This window comes from Watersipora subatra, chromosome 8 (genome assembly GCF_963576615.1).
Source record: "Watersipora subatra chromosome 8, tzWatSuba1.1, whole genome shotgun sequence".
In the NCBI taxonomy this organism is placed as follows: domain Eukaryota; kingdom Metazoa; phylum Bryozoa; class Gymnolaemata; order Cheilostomatida; family Watersiporidae; genus Watersipora; species Watersipora subatra.
In genome coordinates this window covers 26,321,524-26,338,489 of record NC_088715.1, presented here as the reverse complement: position 1 = coordinate 26,338,489, position 16,966 = coordinate 26,321,524, and positions in this window count along the sequence as shown.

The following is a 16,966-nucleotide window of genomic DNA, read 5'->3' as shown; positions in this document are numbered from 1 at the left end:
AAAGTGGAAGCTTGCAATCAGCATAAATGAGATGATAACTTCTCAACTAAGATGAAAACTAATTATACATTGCATTGGGACAGTCTGGGTTGCACTGAAATACATCTACTGCAGGTAAGACTAACTATAAATACAAGTTTACTATAGATAAAACTATAGATAGGCAGTTTCTAGTGCTGCTCAATATATGCAGAAAATATATCTAGTTTGCTATTTTGCTAGTAGTGCTAATTATAACTGTTGCCAGGAGGAAGTCTCTTCCTGTTTGTCATATGAAAATTCTCTGATTAAAATCAGATTTATTAATGTTGATTACTCAACCTTGTTTATTTCTTTTAAAAATTTATGATTTACTTAAAAGCATTTTGGTCCAAACTGACCCTGAATAAAAAAAATTGAGAACAACCAAAATGAAAAGCATACACCCATAGGTTGTTTCGAACCACTAACCTTTCAATCACAGTCCAATGTAGTAACCAATTGTTCCACAGAGACTAAATATCTATGGAATGATGTAGAATCATTCATGTGGCAATTGAGCCAATCTAATAAATTTTAATAGCTTATGCTCATTTGTAAGCTATGATAAGCTATATTATTGTCAAGGAACCATGTCTTTGTATCAGAAGCACGCCAAAAGATATCATATATGTTGTTGTCATAGCGACCAGACCATTAGGATAAGTAATGTGCTGAGATCACTTGAGGTCTATTGTGTGTTTTTTTCTAACCAGACAGTGTATTTTAACCAAAACATGTTTGCAGGAACTGTGGAAAAAATTTCAACTGGTACCTAATGCAGTAACATATGTTAAAACATGCTATAGTAACATATAGAACATAGGAGACTCTATAAATTCATTATTTATTTATTTAAGTGTTGTGCGGCTCAACATAATTATATCATAATAAATATAATGACAGTGCAATACAATAAAGGAGAAAATTAAAAACCTTGGACAAGGCAACCATCTGCTACAAAGTCTCCACAAATAGCCTCCTCTTACCCGAAATGGTACAACAATAACTATAGATCGAAATGCTGATTGGTTATATTTATTTTTTTCTAGTTTTTTCAACAGCATAAAAACTAGTCAATTAAAAGTCATACAACCAACAGCTAATGCTTTTACGCATTTATACTACTAACGATGTGCTAAAAGATAAATACATATGCCTAAACTGTCTGTCAAAGAAAAAAGAAAAGAGGTTGTTAAAAAGAACGGCTTCATGTTTTAAAATGTTTCTTTTCTTAGTTGTACTCAAATGCTTTATGATATTTATCATTATTGGTGAAACTCAATACAAGATTCTTTAAAGATATAACCATGCATCAATTTGAAATTGCCGCTACATACACATTTTTTGAAACAAAACACAACTTGAGCGTAGATTTATCTCCACATATAAAGGGGTTTATAAAATAAACTAGCTGTGATTTTTCCAAATATTTCAGTTTTGTAACTAAAGGTGAACAAACTAGTAACTATTTGAACAATTAATCGTAATTATGGTAACAAAAATTACCCTAATTAAATGAATTTAACCTACATCCAATGTATTTAGACAAATTCACAAAGTGTATTTCCCCAACCACCTGTTCTAATGAGCCTGTGCAGTAGCAAACCTACATTTTGGATCACTTGTTTTAGTAAGAAAGGCAACTATGAAAACTTCTTTTTCCTGATTTTTTGCTAAATGTGTTTATTTTTTTAGATATAGCCTAAATTAAATATATACATGTAAAATATATATACATATATGGTTTACAGACAAGCTTGTTTCTACTAGAAACTAGAAAAAGATATAGTTTCCTATTAGCTCATATCTGGAGTATATAAGGGCAAGCTCTATTTCAAACCTAAAAAGCATTGATGGTTATGGCAAGCTTAAATTAATTGCTGAAAAATGTTAAACTCTGAAATCAAAATGCTCAAAGTTTAAAAAAGCTTATTCAAAACTATGTAGATGAGATAACAATAGAAGCAGAAAGATCGCAAATGTTTCCAAAAACAACTTTGACAAAAATGTTATTTTCAAACAAAGTGAACGTTTCAAAATTTATTTGTAAGTCACAATTTGTTAAGGGCTTAATTCTGGATCTCAAAAACATACATAGACCAAAAAGCTGAAGAGCAATGCAGAAAGAACTCTGCAGCTCGACTTCAATTTGTTCCTGAAGTGGCTTGCTGTTCATCGCTTTCAACAATGACATACATCTTAGCGATGCATGCTTGGGTAAAGCAGCATATTAGAAAAGAGGTTACCCAGTCTCCAGTATCTACCACTTTAACCTGAACCACTTAACCTGAAGAGATGTCAGTGCAACACGTTAAGTCTGACAGAGCCATGTAGCCACTGCACTTGCCCAGGGTGTGAAAGACTGGGATAGATCTTTAGCTTGCCGACATTGTCAGTGTGGTACACCGGGCCTCCCAGTTATGGTCTAGATCCAAAAGACCCAGCAATTTAGGGTTGAAAGATGTATTCATGAAGTATCGAGACTAAAACAACTTTTAAAGCCAAACTCACTATAACAGCAAGTACAGTGCAGGAGCGACACCTAAAATTTTGACATGCGCGAAGTGTTTGATAAATGGCCCTTTCAAATCATAATTACACCTGTCAAGCGTGTTAAAGCATTTCTACTGTCTTAATTTAGTCAGCCTTTTCTCAGTGCTCAGTTGGATATTTGTATCAAAATATTTTTAGTGGTATTACAACGCAAACTTTCTACTTGATTAGATCATGCCTAAAAACTTGATGCGAAATTATTCGCATAGCTAAAGATAAGGCTAGCTTCACTGTGTAACGGGGAATTCCCTCACTGAAACCCTCATTTGCCACCGTTACGCAGTTAGTTTGAATAATCAGTTTCATTATAGGAATGATCTTTAATGACATGTACATGTGCATAACATGACTGTGTAGTTGCACGGATTTGGTTATAAAGGGGTATCTGTGCTACATCTAATAGGTCTCTGAATTCGAAATTGTCCCCCTTTTTTCAGACGGCATTTAAAATGTATCTGCATGTGCCACAAAAAATATGTGGCTTTAAGAAAAAATATTGGTCACGGTTTTCAAAGTGTTTTTACTCAGCTTATTCTGTTACGTGTTTTTAACATTCTTGATGTTAGTTGAAATGAATAAAACTGTCTATGGTTGTCGCTGGAAGCGATGGTTACATTTGCTATTTATTCCAAAGAGCTGCTTACAAATGTCTTAGGGATTTCTGGGTCTCACTGGACATGAGACAGCAAAACCAGAAACTCGTACGGCCCTAGGAGCAAACAAAACAGGCCGAGATTTGTTAGCATTTCTATTGGTTGAGGTGGCTGACCATTAGGCACGTTTGTTTATTCTCAACCTCCGGATGCCGTCATGGTACATCGTTGGTATAGAACAACAATTTTACAGATGTTTGTTTTGGTTCCGTAAGGCTGTTCAGCTCACCTTCTTGACAGTTAAGTAGCTAAGCCATGCGCAAATGGTACCGGATTATATGTGTTGCAATTGGCAGATTGTAAAGCCTGAGCATGCCAAACTTTCATCGTAATTAAAATATAGCTTTGTAACAAACCATGTAATAGATCACCATAGCAACTTAGTATTTTGTAGCTTCAAAATATTAACCAGTCAAGTAAATAATTAAAGTGTCGTTGTTTAGATTAGAATTATGTAACAATTTTCAAATTTAAAGATAAATCAAACTGTGGGTATAAGTTCTCAAATTATAAATTTACAACGGAGGTTTTTTTAAAAATGGCACAAGCACCTCAAAGAGTTGCTAATAGTTTATGGCAATGATTCAAGCAGCCAAGAGCAATTTACCATTTGAATTCAAGATTTGCCAATAGATTTTGATTTCTGTGTATTTCAGCTTTCTCAACTAAAATATTAATTCAATGCAAATTTAACTTCAGAAAATGATAAATAAGTTCTATTCTGTATCGATAATGTTAAGTAACTTAAGGAGTGTAAAAGTAGTTTAAAATACTATAATAATTTGACTAGCTAATGATGCTAAATTGATTTGCATAAAACAATCAGAATAATCATGTTTTAAACTGCATGGAAACTTGCTTGCTAGCATCTTCAAAGAGAAGATGGTTCCGAAAGAAACTCATTTCAAAAAAGGTAAATTTTAGATATAGCTAATTCAAACTATTTGTGCAACTTAGCCTTTGGTAGGTATTAGATTGGTAGGTAAGCTTGGACTTACAACCTTTGTGTTTCTATCTCAAAAGTCACTTGTTGTAAAGTTTTATTAATTTAGCTTTAAATAAACATGCCAATTTTTACCATTTACCATTTTTATAATTTAGCAAAATAATGACAAACAAATTCACGAAAACTTATGCACACATATTCAACAAACACCAAACTCAGATGAAGCTTTAATCTTTTATTGACCACTTTAGTTTTTTTAAATCATAAACCTACATAAGCTTTTTTATTTTCCAGAAAAGTTGGTAACCAGCTGATAGATTTTTTAAATATTTGCTTAAAAACTTGCAACAGCAATAAATACTTGAAATACAGTAGGCTCACATTTTGTAATCCTATTGGTGGGTTTGTGGATATGCACTTTGTCACAAGCACAAAACAAGACACGTACAAAAATTGCAGACAGAAACTCAAATACCATTCTTAATATTAGTAGGTGGAACATACGTGAAAAGGATAACCCATCAATTAATAACAGCTTTAGAACTCCTACGGTTGTTTATAAGATGGATTAGTTGCGCATTATCATATAGGAAGCTTGTTATTCAGTTATTACTAGCGTCATGTCTTTATTTAGAACAAAATGACGCCAAGCTAGCCTGATAATGCTGATTAAAAGGCCTCAATCCTTATATGTTTGGAATAGAAGTAATGCCATTGCTTTGTGACTAATAGGTGACAAATTAGGACAGAATCCTTCTAAAAATAAGTGTTTTTTGAGCGTTCATTACTCTAACAGGAAATAAAACTTAGAGAAACAAAAATATGGAGCTTCCCTGATTTTACGGTGCAACAGCCTATCAGTTGAGAGCTAGTTTCTCTATTGTTTGATTGTTTTGTTTGAAAAAAGTTAGTTGTCTCTTAGAACATATAGGGCTTGAACTTTTGGTTATCAAACAAGTACTTGCTGATTTGCTAAGGGACTTAAAAACAGAGTTTAGTGCACCAACCAACGCTAAGTTTAACTTTTGGCTTCTCATTTTGTCCTTTTTCTTTACTTGCTGTATTGCAAATCTGTTTAAACTTCTACATTCACCAGAGCAGCACTCTTTAAATACATCATTTTGGGTCTGATTGTTGACCTTATCTTTAAAGAAGATAGATTTTGCGCTGAAATTATTTATATGTTTAAAAGTTGATTCATGAAAATTGCAAGACAAATAATTGATTGGAAGTAACTATTTGAAGGTAAGTTTAGAACTAATAGTAAGTAACTAGTTGTAGGTATGCTAACTGGTTTGGACAGTTGAGGCAATGTGGGAGCTCACACTGATGATAAAACTAAGCTACGGCTGATAACATTATTTTAAAACTAGCAATATTTTAATCCTGAAACCAATAAACTTCAATATAATTACGGTTCACAATTAACATAAAATAGCAGCTATAAAATTGTGCTTAATATTAAATTTAAAACATGCTTGTTTATATTTGACTTGAGCTAACAGTCATAATTAAAGTAAATAAAAATATTTGTGCGACTGAAATAGTGGAAGAAGAATGCAGTTTGTGAAGCCAGAATTTTAATGACAAAGTGAGTTGGTCAGCTTAAGTCAATTTTTTGTGACCAGTGCAAAAAGTGAATTTAAATTTTACAAATGCTCTGAGCAATTACACCTCATTGACAGATTTCAATGATTTTGGTTAACTTCAAGTAAGACTCAGAGAACATCTATTGTGAGCGTCTACTTCCATATATGGCAAGTGTGTTCAGAGTGAACCGAAAATAGGATAAATGGTTTGCGGATATGCAAATTTCCTGAAAGTTAGGATGCTTAATGCAAAAAAAAACCATTTAAAAGGCTGAACAAAGTAATCTCTTAATAATGTATACTTTGTCACACCTTAAGCTATATCTCTTAAGCCTCTATAACATTGATCTTTGTTGTCACTTTTCTTGACTGTATTAGCAAAAAAGCACATGTTTTAGGATGTAGTGAGATAACCAGAATAGCAATGTAATAAACGGTCAAACAGATTTGAGATGTGATCTGAGTATTTCAGACAGTGAACATCTAAGAACACACTTAAATCATCAGGATTAGGTGCATTTATCCTCTGAACATAATCATATGTGCGTGTTTCATTTGGTTCAGTCCGCATAAGCCTTTCAGTCAGCTAGTAGCATCTGAGGCTAGCATGAACAACTATATACTGAGTATTAGCACTGTATAAATAACAATACAAATGCACAGTTTCATGACAAAAAATGCTAATACATCTTTGATAATTATGTCAGGATATTATAGCCTATGGTTTTACTACATGTGATTAAGAGATACATAGGATTACAATAGTAAAAAAAGAATCAATTTTACACAATTTATTTTTCGCTGATTATTTTTCTGCTAATGAATTTTTGCTCTGCACAGATTGATGTTTTTTTTTATTCTTATTGGCCCACAAAAGAAGAAATTTCGGAATATTTGCAAGGATTAATCCCAAATTACTAAATTCACCGGCGATCAGATGTCGAACAGCGTAATAAAGTTTGTATTATCGTCAGCTTAAAATTTTAGAATAGTTTTGTATTTTAATGAAATCTATACATAACAATGAAGATATTAAATAATATATACTTAATATTGCAGTATTTATTTTTTTTGGAATGCAAAAATAGTTCTTTTTATTTGGCGCTATGCTGAATAAGGTCAAAAGCGTTAGCAACAGTGAAATAGGGCCATAGCATTGCCTGCAAAGCATCGAGGTTAAAGTGGTAGCACAAAAATGTACAAATCCTATGAGTATGTTACAGTAAATCAGTTCTATTGTAAATAGTGTTATCAGTAAATACTTATGAAAAAGGTTTTTATGTACCTGTTTTAGTTGCATAAGTAAACAGTTTATTATTTCTGTCTAATTTAATTAGCTTAGCAGGTTGTGACAATATTACAATTTTTTGTTTTAGATCAAAAAGTACATTGAAGAAAAATTTCCTCTTTTAAACCATCAGAATGACAGCAAAAGCAGGGATGAAACAGAAAATAAAGCATGAGGGCAGTTAATGTTAACATCTGAGGCTGCTAGCTAATGATTCTGTACCAAAATCTAAAGAAAGTTTTACTCTGGAAAAAATTTTTGAAGATGCTTTTGTTGCAAACTGACAAAATGTATTGAAAATACTCTTTTGAGGTTTTTTTAAAATACTGTGTTTTGCTTAAATACACACACACTCGCGCACATAAACACACACAAACACACATATTCTATCTTTATATTTTGCTGCCGATTGTTTTTGGCAATGTCCGTTTTATGGTTTAGGCTTTGTCAATGACTTCCACACAGCTCTTGTTTTTGCCCTATTTTGCTAGCTGCTAAACATTTGGTAATCACGGTTGATACACTAATGTTTTGCTAATCACAGGCTTGTGAGTGTACTAGTAGTTTTTTTTTTCAAACCTCAGAATTTCAAAATAACTGTCATAGAGTTTACCTCCTTTTATAGCAAATTTTACAGTCAAATTTGTCTCTACTAATTGATTAGCACCCATAGACAGCAACCATAATTAGTCTTAGTTTTCTGACTGTCTACAAAAAAAGGGATAGATAGAAATGATAGATAGAGAGAGAGAAAAAAAGAGAAATAGAGAGAGAGGGGAGAGAGAGAAAGAGAGAGAGAAGGAGAGAAAGAGAGAGAGAGAGAGAGAGAGAGAGAGAGGGAGAGAGAGAGAGAGAGAGAGAGAGAGAGAGAGAGAGGAAGAGAGAGAGAGAGAGAGAGAGAGAGAGAGAGAGGGAGGGAGGGAGAGGGAGAGGGAGAGAGAGGGAAGGAGATAGAGGGAAAAGAGAGAGAGAGAGTGAGAAAAAGGAGAGAGAGGAAGAGAGAGAAAGAGAGAGGAAGAGACAGGAAGAGAGAGGAAGAGTAAGGAAGAGACAAGAAGAGAGAGGAAGAGTGAGGAAGAGACGGGAAGAGAGAGGAAGAGAGAGAGAGAGAGATAGAGAGATAGAGAGATAGAGGGTAGAGAGAGGGGAAGAGAGAGAGAGGGAGAGAGAGGAAGAGAGAGGGAGAGAGAGGAAGAGAGAGAAAGAGAGAGAAAGAGAAAGAGAGAGAAAGAGAGAGAAAGAGAGAAAAAGATAGAGAAAGAGAGAGAAAGAGAAAAAAAGAGAGAGAAGAGAGAGAGAAAGAGAGAGAAAGAGAGAGAAAGAGAGAGAAAGAGAGAGGAAGAGAGAGGAAGAGACAGGAAAAGAGAGGAAGAGTGAGGAAGAGACAGGAAGAGATAGGAAGAGATAGGAAGAGAGAGGAAGAGAGAGAGAGATATGGAGAGATAGAGAGAGAGATATGGAGAGATAAAGAGATAGAGCGATAGAGAGATAGAGAAATAGAGAGATATGGAGAGATAAAGAGATAGAGAGAGAAATAGAGAGATAGAAAGATGGAAAGATAGAGAAATAGAGAGAAGTAGAGAAGAATGAGAAGCAATCAGCACTCTGAGGTGGTAGGGAGCCCAACTTGTAACTAAACAGATCCTACTGAGAGGTTCAACTAGTGTAATAGCTCCATAAGATTTTAGTTCTAAAGTGAATGCCTAACATTTCCATATCAAAGCAACAATCAAAAATGCACTTTTGCACAAAAGGCGACAGCTATGATCAGAGTTTTTAAAATCCACAATGTTGCTCATTCAACTTGACAATAAGCATAACTCAAATAATATGTTGTAAAGTCTAAATGCGGTAGAATTTTGAATTTAACTAGCATGCAAAAATTCTATATTATTAAGCTATTCTAATAAAAATACACAACCTAACTTATAAAAAAGTTCAAATTTCATAACTAGAAAGTATTATTTTTCAGTCAAATTTATGGAAATGTTTCCATTGAGAACTCTAGTATACCATTATGATAGACGTCTACTTCAATATAATGACCACAGTATTTACTATGATACATCTCGCAAGCAGGCTTTGTGGGTCTATGAAAAGTTGACAAAGTACTCTGTAGAAGGTCAGCAAACTCAGTAGTTTTTCCAACCAAAAAGATAAACTGGCAAAGTTTTAATGAAATATTTAAAAAAAAATTTTATTCAGCTTTGGTAGAAAAGTTGGTATTTTTAAGTCTTCTAAACTGTTACTTCAGCCTTCCACCTAATTAGCCAATTACTAAAGAATGCTCTACTAGCATCAAACCATTGAACTAAAATCTTATACTCGGTATGTAGAAAGTTGGAAGCTGAAAGAAAAACTTACAGAACGTTTCTGTTGATTTTATCAGAAAGTAGAGATCCTGTTCTATCATTCGCAATAATTTTTGATGTTTGTGGTGCTCTGAATGCCAACATATGTTATTATTAAAATTATTAAAACTTGGTCACAGTTAAAATGCTCAGAATGAAAATACGTGCAAAATAGTGCCACAGGTGGTTATAGCAGCAATAATTGATGTCAGTTATTGCATTTAATTAGAAGCGCTACGTGTTTCTTTTCTATCATTCTCTTGGCCATTTATAAACGTCATTATTGCAATTTTACTGGATCTGAATGTTCTATTTATGATCAAGTTATATCAATTTGAACTTTTGAACCATCTTCGCAATTAGTTCACCTCAAGCAAGAACTGCAATTGCAAATGACAGGAAAGATACCTATATTTTCTGAAAGATGTTTACTAACATTGTTTAACATTGTTAAAATACTAAACATTTTACACGCACTTACGGTACTAAGTTTAAGGCCACAGTTTATTTACATAGACAAACCACTCTTTACAACAGAAAACTAAAAAAACTCTGTAGCACTTTATGTTATTTACATGAACAAAAATACGTTGCTGATTTTCTGAAGTAAAACCCACCAGGATCAATACAACCAAGTCTAACATAAGTTAACCCATCTCAACTCTTTTAAAATGCCTTATAATTTATCTTGAGTACAAACTATGACTTACCATTAATATATATTAGTATGAACAAACATAGTTGTTTTAAAAGTAATCTATCTTTAAAATTAAAAACCTATACTATTAATTTTGAAGTAGATTATATCACAGTCGTTATACTTAGACAAGTCAGTCAATAATAATGGGTTAATAACAATACTTTAAGCCAAAGTTGCAGGTATTGTGTGAAGTTCTCAACAAATTTAAAAAAAAATTTTGCGCAGGAATATTATTCATATGTTCTTTTTTTTTTTATTTATTTATCTATTGTTTAGTTATTTATTTACTCTAATGACCCACTTGCTTTTTTATTTATTTAGCTTTATTGTAATTAAAGCGGCACTGCTATATAGTAGAACTAAATGCTTAATAAGTTCACACTATGAAATCTCACAAATTATTGTACTCTGTAATAGTAATTTCTGTACCTACGCTTTTTTAGCAAAATTTAAAGATGAATGAAAATACCGAAAAGATCCACAACTAAATTTTACAGAGCTGGCTTGGCTCTAAGACTATAGAGACTCTGAGTGGTCTAAAAGGCACTTTGCAGCAGTTGCCAATCATAGATCAAAAAAGTATGTATTATAATATGTATGTTCCTAGCTAATCGTATTTGTATCTGGCAGATTACAAAAAAGCAAAGTTTTGTCAGTGAAATTATTTGATGAAATTGCACCCTAATGTTACAGTACTGATGATGCTGTTTTCTAACGGGTCAGTTTATTATTTTCTGAGCCTAGCATATTTGAACCAGAATTTTTCCGCCAGACCTTGAAATCTATGCAAAATTACGAGGATATAGCTATATGAACTTTATGAAACATTAAATATGAAATTCAACAAAACTTATTGTGGATATTAAGAAAAAACATTTTCTGTCATTTGAGATTGTTTGTAATGTTTGATGTGATCTGATTACTTGGATGTTTCAAGATTAAAATCAATAAATTTGGATCATGATTTGAACTTTCAGATAATGAAAAAATACGATTATGACATCGACATGTACATGTATAGTCACAAAAAGACAGAAACAATAGAGAAACAAAATGCTGCAACTTGAAAACAATTGCCTACATAATATGTAATATAGTAAATATTAGTACATAATATTATACTATGCAACGTTAAAAACTAGTGACGTTACTTTGTGTGTATTTTTTGTCTGAGCTTTTCAAGCGCTAGCAAGTTTTGGGGAATAATAATAATAACAATAATCATAGTTCATAATGGAAAATACTGGCAGTCATATCATTACAAAATGTAAAAAATAGTTGCAAATGATACAAAAAATACCAGGAATTTTAGATAAAATACAAAAAGGTTTGCAAGTTCATCTTTAAAGCTTTGCAAGTGGATATGAAAAGTCTGGCAATATATTGATTTAAAACGTAATAGTAATAGAATTTTTTGCCATAATGAGAGCCGCGTCTGTCCTTTATCTGGCCAAAGATTTGGTTAAACTGTGGAGAGAATATCTCTTTGCATGTGATACAAATTAAGGTGTTTGGCTAAACAGTTTGACAAACTAACATTTGCACTACTTGAATATTTCAGTACGTCATTGAGGAATTTCACAGATAATTACCAACAATTTCTACCAGTGTACCGGACTGCTAAGGTATCGGTATATATTTGTTAGGTTGACTTAAAGTTTGCTTGAGAGTTTAAGTGTTTTATCACTTGCTGGTGAAACATAAACTTTAGCTGCCTACACCTTCTTTTAGTAAACCTTCCATCGAAACATATTTTCACTTATGTTAAATTAGATTTTTAACTACAAACTTAGAGTAAGTTTTTTAACAGTAAACTTATGTTTTATTAAGCTACAAATTCTGGTGAATATACTTTTAAAAGTTAAGAATATGAAACAGTGAGTAAAGCTCTAATGTTTGAAATGCGGTTGGTGGCAGCATTTATTCATTCTATTGCTTTGCTGCTACTTGCTTCCTATTATAACAATTAGAACCCTGATAGGCTAGAATGCCATGAACAGTGTACTGGGTTTATATGCTTTGAATAGATTCAGATTTTTTTCAATTTCGAACTCTAGAAATGATAAAGTCTGAACAGATTTCAAAGCATTTTGCTTTACAAACTTTGTGCAAAGGCCTTCACTGTGAGACTATTATTTGCCAACACAGAAGCGCTCACTGCAGATAAATTAAAATATGTAATCGGTTAAACTCTCACAGATTGGAGTGAAAAAAGTCAGCACATTTCATCACCCTACCAACTACTATAACCAGCCATAGGTTGCTCAATGGCGAGGTAGTTGATGATAATTACCATTTTATTTATTTTCATTGTCTTATTCATTAAATAAGTGAACCTACCAATTGTACAGATTCCCACTGAACTGGTGCCAAACCCTTTTTAGGCTTTGCTCTTCTAGCATAGAGATAGTATTTTTACTACATAAAGGCTATTGTGGTTCACGCAACTTTTGAACTAATACCTGTGTAGCAAGTAGTAGTTTCCAAACTTTCAACCATGGTTTTAAGCATATAGATGAACACAGCTTTTAATATTGCAAAAACAGCCATGTATTGAGCTTGAATATGAAAAACTTCTGTATCTAAACTCAGATTAAAATGAATGGAGTAAACTCACCTTTGTGTGTTTGAGTTAAAATATACATGTATTATCATTAGTTTAGTGATAGAACCTTTAAAACTTAATGTGAGTAAAGCTAAGTATTTTGCTACAATTTCAGATTGTCAGAAAACAGGTCGACTACCTTACAGATGTCATGCCACCAAACTGTTTTCAAAGCCAGGGCTTATGGCAACGTTTAGAAAATTATTGCAGAAGACAGACTAACCAGTTTAAACTAGTTGATGTGGTCACTGGACCTTTGTACAGGGCCACTAAGGATACTGATGAGACTTACACCTGCCAGCACAGAGCAAGGCTGAGTGTACAACCTTCTAGAGTCTACAACACTGACAAAACTTGAAGAGTTCTTAGATCTTGTAAACTCCTTCATCTTTATAAACTTTGTTAAGTATAAACAAAACTATGGCTATATGTCTTTTATAGACATAGACATTTAGGTAAAAACCTTATACATTATGCATAAAAATAATTTAAGATATGTTACAGGCTTTTTTAGCTTCATTAGGCAACTCATTGTTTATGCTATAAAAGGTAAAAACAACATCGATCTTATTGAGTTCACTTCAAAAACATAAAAATAAAAGTTTTTTGCTGACTCTGAGCTCTTGCGCTTTACTGTACAATTTAAAACATATTATTCTCAAGTGACACAAAATTTCTGAAATGACAGCTTGAACAATTTAGTGTAAAAATGTTGTTATTGAAAGCATAATTATGTTATCAGCAACAGCCCACCAGATACGTCTTCACAAAATCGTTGCACATTTTCTATTCCACTTGATGAACTTCAGGAAAATATTAGTTTCATTTTTTTTCCAATTTGGAAGGATGACAGGTCAAAGGTCACAGTAATGATCACCTACTAAACAGTGGAGGTTGATAGAATCATTGCATAATTGACTGTTATTTGTGGAACAAGCATATGAATGTGGTTTAAACAAGCTGATCATGAACCAGACCCTCAACCTATTGGTTTGTCATGCATAACCAACTGTGGATAATTTGTTTTCCTTTATATTTTACTTGTTATTCCAATTAAATAAAGCAAATGATAGTATACAAAACTAAACATGAAAAAAGTTACACAGTTGAATTCCATCATGGATATAGCACTACCACTCATTCGCAATGAAAAATCAATAAAACCTATTGAAAAGTTTTTTAGTTGCTAATTTAACAAATTCAATATTAGAAAGTTCAACAACCAGAATAATTTTTATGAGCATATTTTGGATACAAACCAAAATGAAACGTGTTCAACTTTTTACTCACAATTGTAGCAAAAAGTGATGAAAAAGTAGTTGAGCTCATTCTGCAGCATTTTTGGCAAAAGCTGTTGTAAAATTTTATGCTGAATAAGTACTGTTTAAAACGTTTTTTTTTCATAGACCATTTGGCTCAAAAGTTATTAAAACTTAGCCTAAATGCGCATTGGTCAATTATTGAGGTTTTCAAAATTTTAGCTAACATTAGGACCTTCTAAATAATGCCCTAATACATCTATGTATTTAAAGATTTATCTTGCCCTAGTGAAAAAGTTAATTTGTTAGTGGTAAATTATAGAGCTTAGAACTTTAGTCCAATGGTTTTTTAAACAATTTCTTATTTATTTAAATGCAATGCCACTAATCTATATTTTAGGTAACCATGAGCTGTAAAAAATTCATCTTCTACTTTAGAAAACCAACCCAAGCACTTATTTTCACGCTGCCATAATTTGAAACTGGTTGCCTTGGTATTGTTTGAATTAAAACATTTGGTTGGTTGCAGCGTGAACAGAAAAAAAGTGCTATCTTTTGTGGCCTTTCCCTTTTCAAAAAAAAACAAAAGTGTTAAAAGCCCTCTCACTTCCTGATTTATTGCGAAAAGCTATCACAAGCATACTCTGATGAGATAGATAGAAACAATAAATTGGCATGCGCTGCAGGTGGTTTGAATATAAAGGGCACATGACATAGGCATATGCTATGAGTCATGATGACAGCTCAACCACTTCCTATCAATAATTAAAACCTTATTATAATATTTTGCTAACTGCCTGAAGGATTGCATAACCTTAGCCTTTCATTGTGTGGTATCCTATTTATATTTGACCTAGAAACTTTATTTACGGGTAGTAAGAAACCTCACTACCTTTTTAAACAATAAAGTATAAAAGGTTTTTAAAGTCAAGCTCTGAACTAAAAACTAGAAATTAAGAGAGACCACCGTTTTGAAAGTTGGAAACCCTTAAATGCTAGACTAGAATTATGCCAGTAGGCATAAATGTCATAAATCTCAGAATTAAGCATGACCATAAGTACTATTCATCTCCATAAGGCTTGAAACAATATTTTAAACTAATGTACAATATTAGGGCCTAATGCTTTTTTTAATTTTGAAAGTTTGTTATGTTTTTAAGTTTTTCTTTCAATATTTTATTGGAATTAATGTCAATTTAGTTTTACGATGAGTAATTTCAAAATTCAGAGCTCAAAAATAATCTGTCACAAACTAAATTTAACTGCTGAGTGACATTTTGCTTTTTTTAGATACTAAAATGTGATGTGGCAAGCATAGTCTCCTTATGAATTTAACCATGAATAAATTATAAATCGTCAAGAAGAAAACGATTATTAAAAGGTTTCTAATTTGAATAAATTTCAGTTCTAGCTCTCTTAAGTTAGATTTGCATCTTTAGAACCTGCACTTGGACAGCATTCTCTGCTGGGCATAACATTATACCAGCTGTTTATCTTTCGAATAATTGGTTAAAACTAAAGATGTGTTTACATCAGAGTGTTTTTTCAGTCTTGTTTCAGAGCTGTTCATGTCAATTCGGTATAAAACCATAATTGGTTGTACAGTCACTTTGTCTCAGTTAGTCACACAAGCTCAGTGACTTGCTGCATACTATGTTTGTTCATCATCGGCAGATTACAACAACATATTAACCAATAATATATAGCGATAGCTTCAAGAATACAAGCATAGAACAATGGTGACATTTCTTGTTTTACTAAAGGATCAGTTGAAAATGGAATTAATCTCGATAAATACTGGGAACCAATTACTTAGCTACAATTTTTATGTCAAGCCACACCCATTAAGATATTTTGTCCTGTTCATTCATTGAGTAATCCTATGTTAGACGAACTAAATTATTACTATTATTGCTAATTACTATAAGAATTATCATGTACGTATGTAATATATAGCAGTGGAAACGCAAATGCCAAAATGGAATGGATATTGATTATGTGTTTAACTGGTTGACCAATTTTGTGTAGTCAGAGTGTGAGTTGGTTCAATGTAAAGTCTTTGCAAAAACGTCTTTCTAATCATGAACAAAATAAAAGCTATTCTAACTGACTCCAACTCTTATGCTGAGAAAAAACTCTGATCAAATCTTCTGGTGTAAGCAGACCATATTGTTTACTGACTGCATGGCATGTTTTCCAATCATATCTACCCAACTAGGGCTCACAGCGGCTCTGAGAGATTGCATATCAGGGAAGAGCTAGCTACCAAAACTCCTAACTAAAGCTGTTCATCATCCCTGAAGGGAATTCCCCCTGGATATACTGAACATCTTTCACACTTGTGCTACCAGCCAGACTGTGGTTTATCTCATTAATTCTTCATTCAATTACTACTGAATGTTGCGGGCAAAGCAAGTAGGAGGCTGAATATGGAATGTACTTCGGGCTTTTTACACCGCATTTTACAGGCAGGCATCTTTTGTCAGCAAGAGTAACCAGTTTTCATAGGTCAATAAAACTCAGTACATTATGAGAGATTATATATCTTATTGCATCAGCATGCTGTTGCAAAGATTGATTGATTTTTCCAACTTTAACACTCCTTCATTAGTCAGCTTCAATTTTCAACTGTCTATTAGAGTATAAAGTATTATGACAAGTAATTTATTGAATCATGTCTTTTTAGTATTTGAACGAATGCAGCTACTGACATACATGTACAAAAGTTTCCATATTGAATGTAATACTGCATGTTTGCAGATAGATGTTTCCTCAAAAACCATAGGACCTTGATACTCAATAAACATCAGAAAGTATCAACTTCCTGTCAAGATCTGCCCTCAATTCTTTCTTATTTTTGACAACACAATTATAAAATTAAAGTGTCATTTCAACTGGGTTTTTTATTTAACTCTGCCTTACAAAATATAAGCAACATCAAGTAGGTATATATAAAGTTTTAAATATATAAAACTTTAAAATTGAATAACAAATTGTAAAT